General features: G+C 46.5%; 1 long non-coding RNA gene across 1 annotated transcript; it reads left to right on the top strand.

The window, feature by feature from the left end:
* Positions 1 to 2,874: 2,874 nt before the first annotated feature.
* LOC148997615 (uncharacterized) lies at positions 2,875 to 5,472 on the top strand. The gene is made up of 4 exons (XR_016147516.1): positions 2,875 to 3,774; positions 3,915 to 4,111; positions 4,271 to 5,244; positions 5,386 to 5,472. It is a non-coding gene; the product is annotated as an uncharacterized LOC148997615 (long non-coding RNA).
* Positions 5,473 to 8,664: the final 3,192 nt, after the last annotated feature.

Genomic DNA, 8,664 nt, shown 5'->3' with positions numbered 1-8,664 from the left:
TCGAAGTCAAGGCTTCTGGTCATTCCTAGGATATCGAAGTCCACTAAAGGAGGGAGGGCGTTCTCGCATTTAGCTCCAAAACTCTGGAATAGCCTTCCCGATACGGTCCGAGGCTCTGACTCGCTGACACAGTTTAAAACTAGATTAAAGACGCATCTCTTTAGTCAAGCATTCACATAATACTTACTTTTTAGTCCTCTGTTATGCCATATGGAACCGTTTGCCACTGAAACGCATTTCCGCGACAGTGGGGCTCGACAGCCTTAGTCAAACGGGTCGGCGCGTATGGTTGGGTTACGGAGAGTTTGTGAGATAGTGGTTTTCTAACACCGACTCCCGTATAATGGAAATCATTATGAACATCAGCTATGCTAATTATTTCCCATCTGCCTTTCTGCTGTTATCTCGGGACGCTTGTCCCGAGAAAAATGGCGTTCGTCAGGTCCAGTTTTGTCTCCAGCCTCTCACGGGGATTCGGATGCCCCAACGCCTGTGATGAGACGACTCAACGCCTGTGAAGAGACGACTCAACGCCTGCGATATGTTATGGCGCCGTTTTATGCATAAACAATATTTACATTTATGATTTATATATAAACAATATAAATGTAAGCCAGAGGAGAACTGGCCCCCGACTGAGCCTGGGTTCTCCCAAGGTTTTTTCTCCATCCAGTCTGATGGAGTTTTGGTTCCTTGCCACTGTCGCCTTGCTTCTGGCTTGCTCAGTTGGGGTTATTTAGTGTTTAGCAGTATTATTGATCTGTGTTGTACTACTTTCATGTTATCACTGTGAAGCTGCTTTGATACAATCTGTATTGTGAAAAGCGCTATATAAATAAATGTGACTTGACTTGACTTGACTTGACATGCAGGTAAATTGCTGTTCTTAAATGTATTTGGTAATGATTACACTGCACTGTAAGAAAAAAACGTCTCGGTTACGGATGTAACCCTCGTTCCCTGAGTAGGGAACGGAGACGTTACGTCAGAAGTGACGGAGAATGGGGGTTTCGCATGAAAGCCAATCCTCTTCGAGTATTTAACAATGAGCCAATGGAATGAAAATGCCTTGGGGCTGCGGAATTTGCATAGCGTATCTCCGCCCCACGCAGTGGGTATAAAAGGAGGAAGTGAACGCAACCGCAGTATGTCTTCACTGAGGAGCCAAGACTGAACTCCGGCGTCTACCCAGCGATACAGCTGAAGTGGCAGGGAGACGTAACGTCTCCGTTCCCTACTCAGGGAACGAGGGTTACATCCGTAACCGAGACGTTCCCTTTCGTAGTCACTTCGAGTTACGTCAGAAGTGACGGAGAATAGGGGTCAGTGCCATCACGCCATCTTCAAGCTGTCTTCCAGTGCCCTGCGAAAGTCTGGACCCCTGCACCTTACCCTTTTTTTTTTTTTTTTTAGGGATCCCACTTTGACACAGGATTACCAAGGTACACTGGGAAACATATCCCGGGAGGGACATGCTACCAGATGCCTACCGAAGGAGGACTTACAAATACACATATGGCCACATAGGAACGCATATGGAGATCACTGGAGCACCAACCACAGGTGGCTACTAGAATTTAAGTCCAGGGGTGGCAGATGGCTTGCCAAGGGAAGACACATGCTCAGAGAGGCTTACAGTGGATAATACACATGAGACAGTTACCATAGGGAACCGTGCACATGGAGGCACCTAGCCAGCATCCAGAGCAACAGCAGTGGTGCCCGCATCGTCGGTGCTGGAGAACTCAAGGCTTCAACAGAAGACACTGAGGAAATATCGCACTTATCCAATCCGAGGAGTGGAATGGCAAGCAAGCGAAGACACTTAAGCGGGTCCAGTACTGGCGAAAGCGAGTACGTGAGAGGACACCGGCTCAATTCGCAGATTATAGAATCTGGCGAAGGTGTTGGGTGTCGCCCAGCCTGCAGCTCTGCAGATGTCTGTTAGCGAGGCGCCGTGCGCTAGAGCCCAAGAGGAGGCCACACTCCGAGTGGAATGGGCCGTCACACCAAGGGGGCATGGACGGCCTTGCTGCTGGTAAGACAAAGCAATGGCGTCTACTATCCAGTGAGACAGCCGTTGCTTCGAGAGAGCCCTTCCCTTCTGGCTCCCCCCATGACAGACAAAGAGCTGGTCTGAGGTCCTGAACACCACGTTTTGTCAACGTAGGTGCGGAGAGCACGTACCGGACAGAGCAGTGCCAAGGCTGGGTCTGCCTCCTCCAGGGGCAGCGCTTGCAGGTTCACCACCTGGTCCCGGAAGGGAGTGGTGGGAACCTTGGGCACGTATCCAGGCCGGGGTCTCAGGATCACGTGAGAGTAAGCCGGCCCGAACTCCAGAAACGCTTCGTCAATGGAGAATGCGTGCAGGTCCCCCACCCTCTTGATGGAGGCCAGTGCAACCAGGAGTGCTGTCTTCATGGACAGAAACTTTAACTCTACCGATTGCAAAGGCTCCAGGGGAGGCCTCTGCAGAGCACTTAGAACTACTGAGAGGTCCCAAGAGGGTACGAGGGGAGGACGAGGCGGATGTAGCCTCCTCGCTCCCCTCAGGAACCTGATGACCAGGTCGTGCTTCCCTAAGGACTTACCTTCCACTGCTTCATGAGAAGCGGCAATGGCCGCGACGTAAACCTTAAGGGTGGAGGGCGACAGCCTGCGCTCCAACCCTTCTTGTAGGAAGGAAAGCACGACACCGATCGAACATCTCCGGGGGTCTTCTCCACTTCAACGCGTAAAGGTGTCTCGTGGACGACGCTCTAGCAGAAGTGATGGTTGCCGCCACCGCAGGTGGCAGCGAACTCAAACCTGCCTCGTCCCGTCCAGGAGCCACACGTGGAGTCTCCAGAGCTCGGGAGTGAGTAGATCTTGTCTCAGAGGAATAGGCCAAGGAGGTGCTGTCGCGAGGAGCATGAGTTCGGAGAACCACGTCTTGGTGGGCCAATAGGGGGCTACCAGCAGGACCTGCTCCTCGTCCTCCTTGATCTTGCACAACACCCGTGCAAGAAGGCTCACTGGGGGAAACGCATACTTGCGTGGGCCCCGTGGCCAGCTCTGCGCCAGTCCATCTGTGCCGAGCGTACCTTCGGTCAGGGAATAAAACTGGGCGCAGTGGGATGAGTCCCGGGAGGCGAACAGATCTATCTGTGCCTCCCCGAACTGGTCCCAAATCAGCTGGACCGTCTGGGGATGGAGTCGCCATTCGCCGGAGATAGGGCGGACCCGTGACAGCTCGTCGGCTGCCAGGTTCCGGTCTCCTGGAATGTATACTGCACAAAGGGACCTTAGGTGCTTCTGACTCCATAACAAGAGGTGGCGGGCGAGCTGCGAAAACCGGCGTGAGCGTAGACCACCCTGGTGGTTGATGTACGCTACTGCAGTGGTGTTGTCTGAGCGGACAAGTACATGTTGACCCCTGAGCAGCGCTCGAAAGCGATGCAGGGCCAGGCGTACTGCCAGCAGCTCGAGGCAATTGATGTGCATGAGGCGCTGGGGTCCTGTCCAGGAACCCGCGGCTGCATGCCCATTGCACATGGCACCCCAACCCGTGGTAGATGCATCCGTGGAGACAACGAGATGCCTGGAAACTCGCTGAAGAGAGACACCGGTACGTAAAAAGCTGAGGTTCGACCACGGGAAGAAGGTTCGGCGGCATGCTGGAGTCACTGGAACTCGGAGCGAGCCGCGATGCCATGCCCACCTCGGGACTCACCAGGCCGTCCTGTGTCCTCGAAGATGGTGAGGCCAGGGTGGCCTTCAAGCACAGCACAACGAGTAAGTTTGCATCACCTGTTTTTATATATACCTGTTAATATATAGATTTTTAGGCAAACATTTAGGCTTAAAGTACATTTGGATACCCATTTCTGGTCATTTTAATTAAAAAAAACTATATACATTTTTTTTGCAACCAGGAAGATGGGTCGGGGATGAAATACCGCTCAGACATGAGATGCGGTTATCCCATGTGACCTGGGTAATTCGGCGATCGCATCCCTTGCTTATCGCAATAACCCTGTATACAGGGATCCCAATACAGGGAATAACACCAGGCCATCCTGTGTCCTCGAAGATGGCGAGACCAGGGTGGCCTTCGAGCACAGCACAACGAGTAAGTTTGCATCACCTGTTTTTATATATACCTATTAATATATAGATTTTTAGGCAAACATTTAGGCTTAAAGTACATTTGGATGCCCATTTCTATTTTGTTTTGTTCCAAAATGTTATTTAACCATACTTTTCATTATCATTCTGTATGTTTCAACAGGCGCTTGCGTTCGGAGGATCCTGTGCCAGACAACTGGAGGGATCTCTGTCTGTAACAGATGCACTGTTTAATGTTTAAAGTGTCTTTCTGCTTTTTATTGTGTATGTGTGTGTATATAGTTCTTAACTTGTCTTGGTGGGCCAATAGGGGGCTACCAGCAGGACCTGCTCCTCGTCCTCCTTGATCTTGCACAACACCCGTGCAAGAAGGCTCACTGGGGGAAACGCATACTTGCGTGGGCCCCGTGGCCAGCTCTGCGCCAGTCCATCTGTGCCGAGCGTACCTTCGGTCAGGGAATAAAACTGGGCGCAGTGGGATGAGTCCCGGGAGGCGAACAGATCTATCTGTGCCTCCCTGAACTGGTCCCAAATCAGCTGGACCGTCTGGGGATGGAGTCGCCATTCGCCGGAGATAGGGCGGACCCGTGACAGCTCGTCGGCTGCCAGGTTCCGGTCTCCTGGAATGTATACTGCACAAAGGGACCTTAGGTGCTTCTGACTCCATAACAAGAGGTGGCGGGCGAGCTGCGAAAACCGGCGTGAGCGTAGACCACCCTGGTGGTTGATGTACGCTACTGCAGTGGTGTTGTCTGAGCGGACAAGTACATGTTGACCCCTGAGCAGCGCTCGAAAGCGGTGCAGGGCCAGGCGTACTTCCAGCAGCTCGAGGCAATTGATGTGCATGAGGCGCTGGGGTCCTGTCCAGGAACCCGCGGCTGCATGCCCATTGCACATGGCACCCCAACCCGTGGTAGATGCATCCGTGGAGACAACGAGATGCCTGGAAACTCGCTGAAGAGGGACACCGGTCCGTAAAAAGCTGAGGTTCGACCACGGGAAGAAGGTTCGGCGGCATGCTGGAGTCACTGGAACTCGGAGGGAGCCGCGATGCCATGCCCACCTCGGGACTCACCAGGCCGTCCTGTGTCCTCGAAGATGGTGAGGCCAGGGTGGCCTTCAAGCACAGCACAACGAGTAAGTTTGCATCACCTGTTTTTATATATACCTGTTAATATATAGATTTTTAGGCAAACATTTAGGCTTAAAGTACATTTGGATACCCATTTCTGATCATTATAATTAAAAAAAACTATATATATATTTTTTTGCAACCAGGAAGATGGGTCGGGGATGAAATACCGCTCAGACATGAGATGCGGTTACCCCATGTGACCTGGGTAATTCGGCGATCGCATCCCTTGCTTATGGCAATAACCCTGTATACAGGGATCCCAATACAGGGAATACACCAGGCCGTCCTGTGTCCTCGAAGATGGCGAGGCCAGGGTGGCCTTCGAGCACAGCACAACGAGTAAGTTTGCATCACCTGTTTTTATATATACCTGTTAATATATAGATTTTTAGGCAAACATTTAGGCTTAAAGTACATTTGGATACCCATTTCTATTTTGTTTTGTTCCAAAATGTTATTTAACCATACTTTTCATTATCATTCTGTATGTTTCAACAGGCGCTTGCGTTCGGAGGATCCTGTGCCAGACAACTGGAGGGATCTCTGTCTGTAACAGATGCACTGTTTAATGTTTAAAGTGTCTTTCTGCTTTTTATTGTGTGTGTGTGTGTATATAGTTCTTAACTTGTTAAAGCTTCAATTGAGTTCATTTATATATTTCTTTGTTGTTTCTGTATTAATTGTGTATATAGTTTTTACTTTGCTTTATTGTAATTTTAATAAAATACAGTTTGCTTTGAACAATTGTTTGATTTGATCACAATACAAGCTAAGACGTCATATCCCAGAGGGCTTTGCATCTAAACAAACATGGCTGCACCCTCAATGTTACAAGACACACAAAGAACACGCAAATATCTCTGCAAAACCTCGACAGATTTGGAAATATATTTTAAAAAATGAGAAGAGTAGATCATAATGATATTTATTTAAAATAAATTATAAGTCCTCCATCTCTTCATTGTTGGCACAATACTGTAGAGAAATAAAAATCAAACGAAAAGTTTACACAATTGCAACAGAGTTTGACAGCTGTCTGTAAAATACTGTAGAAAAATCAAAATCAAATGACAAGTTAAAGTTATTTTAGTCCTATTTTATCTCAGTCACTCTAACATTTGGTGAATGTAGGGTCACAGACAATACTTATACTAATAAAAGATTTTTAACAGGAGATTATTTAAATCGAAAACCATAAGCTACAGCATAATCAACAAACAATCATAATGCAACAATAGGTTTGTGAAAATTATTTTTTATTAACAATATAAAAGAGCACTCCAAAAGAATATGTACACTGCATGTTGTTCACACATTTTATAAACTTGACACCATTATATATAAATGCACAGCCTCATCACATGCTCAAAAACACGTCACACAGTTTTACAGTTAGGGATTAGAGCTTATTCAGTTGTTTTGAATAGAGATCACTGTATTCTAATTAGTGATCGACCGATATATCGGGCCGATATTTGAGGTTTTTACGTGTATCGGAATCGGCCGATACACCGCTGCGCGTTCGCCGATAGTTTTTTTTTTTTTTTCCGGCGTTATTTATAGACAGGCGGCCACGGGCAGCTCCGTGCTGCTGGAGATGCTGCAGTTCACGTGCCCCGCCCTCCCCCACTAGCAGAGTGCAACCTGCTCTTCACGAGAATGGTAACTTAAACTTTCAAAGGATCTTTTATGTTTGACTGCTGAAATATTGTCAAACACTTTGAAAATGGAAACACGTCGCCCTATAACTGTTATGTGCTTGCAACTAAGCAAGTTTGTGGGTCCAAATGGAAAACGCGAATGCCTCGTCTATAAAACTTAACTGCTTGCCATTATATTAGGGAGCTGCAAATAGCTAAGGTGTAGGCTATCCGTTCAGTATGCATTAGGACTGTCTATGAATATTCTACATTCGAATATTTATTAATTTTGAAGGTGAAAATTAATATTTGAATGTGGAAAAACACGCCCGCGGTTGCAGACTAATAACGTTACCACAGCTGCACAGCTCGCTCGGAGCGCTCACTGTCGGTTATATACTGTGAAACTTCAATCACTGAATGAAGCCTGCAATATTTGGGACAAGAGTCGCGACTCGCAACCTTAAATTGCTTGCACAAAACTCTTGATCAGCACTGAACATTTGTTTGTTGATCATTTAACCGACGCGCAGAGAGCGTGAGGGCGAGAGAGAGAGAGAGTGCCTGTGCGAGACAGAGTGAGCTCTGCGGTCTTGGCCATTAGTTGATTTACTTGCTTTTTAATACGTTGTCAAATATGTTTAAACTCAAATAAACTATCTAATACTAGTAGTTATGTCTCTTTGTATATTAATGTGTCCTGTTATTGACGTAATGCGCGTCAATAACAAAACGCGCAAAGGGATGTTCGAATATGTTTTTTAGAGGGAATATGCAAACACCATTTGAGCAATTTTGACAGCCCTAGTATGCATACGGTAGCTGTTATGAACACTGGTCATAGGATTAAGTAATGCCAACGTTGTTCTGTGCTTTTTGTGGATATTTATTCAGCGCCCACCTGGTTGAGGTTTGGACGCGTGTGGTGTGTCCCTCGCCATCGCAGTGATATTACAGACTAGACATGCTCATTTTATTTTATGTAGAAAAAAATGAAACTATGGCAGTACATAGTTCGTTTCTTTTAAAATGAAGTACAGTGTGCACTGTGCACTTTATTATGCTGGTTGCTACTGTGTGCAATAGTGTAATTATTTAATTTATGCTTAAATATTCATTTTCAGCACTGAACTTTTTTTGTTCTACTTTATGTTTTTAATATTTGTTCAATTGTTTATCTACTTGTTCTTGTTCTACCTCATATTTTTTTACTATTTGTTAAATATTAATTTTTGAAGTTAGTTAAATGTTACTTTTATTAAATTGAGACCTGTAACATTTCTTAACGTCATGTCATTTTTATGATGTAAATTGAGGGAGCAAAATGTATCGGCTCCAAATATCGGCTCAAGAAAATCGGCAGCCCGTATCGGTCATCGGCTAAGGCTGATGGGAAAAAAATCGGTATCGGTATCGGCACTAAAAAATCCATATCGGTCGATCCCTAATTCTAATTTTTAGAAATCCCTTCCTGGGCATCTGAGAATGTGTGGAAGAAGATGCAGGCCCCGTGAACACTCCCGTAAGGCTCCCACTGTTAAAAGAATGATTGAATTCAGATTAAGGGAAATTATGTTTTTAAAACAGAAAAGAAATATGCATAGCAGCTTTAATTCTAATTCTTATTCGTATAGTTCTTTACACAATAGTGCAATTCTGAATTGTCCATAGAAAAATACAGTTAGTTAATCATGTATTAGTTTATGGGAAAACACATCACCGATGTTGAGTCGCCTCTTCACAGGGGTCGAGTCGTCTCTTCACGGGCGTTTGGTCATCAAA

This window comes from Pimephales promelas, chromosome 2 (genome assembly GCF_988280905.1).
Source record: "Pimephales promelas chromosome 2, fPimPro1.hap1.1, whole genome shotgun sequence".
Classification (NCBI taxonomy): Eukaryota; Metazoa; Chordata; class Actinopteri; order Cypriniformes; family Leuciscidae; genus Pimephales; species Pimephales promelas.
The sequence above is the reverse complement of the archived record's forward strand: the minus strand, read 5'-3'. Positions and strand labels throughout refer to the sequence as shown.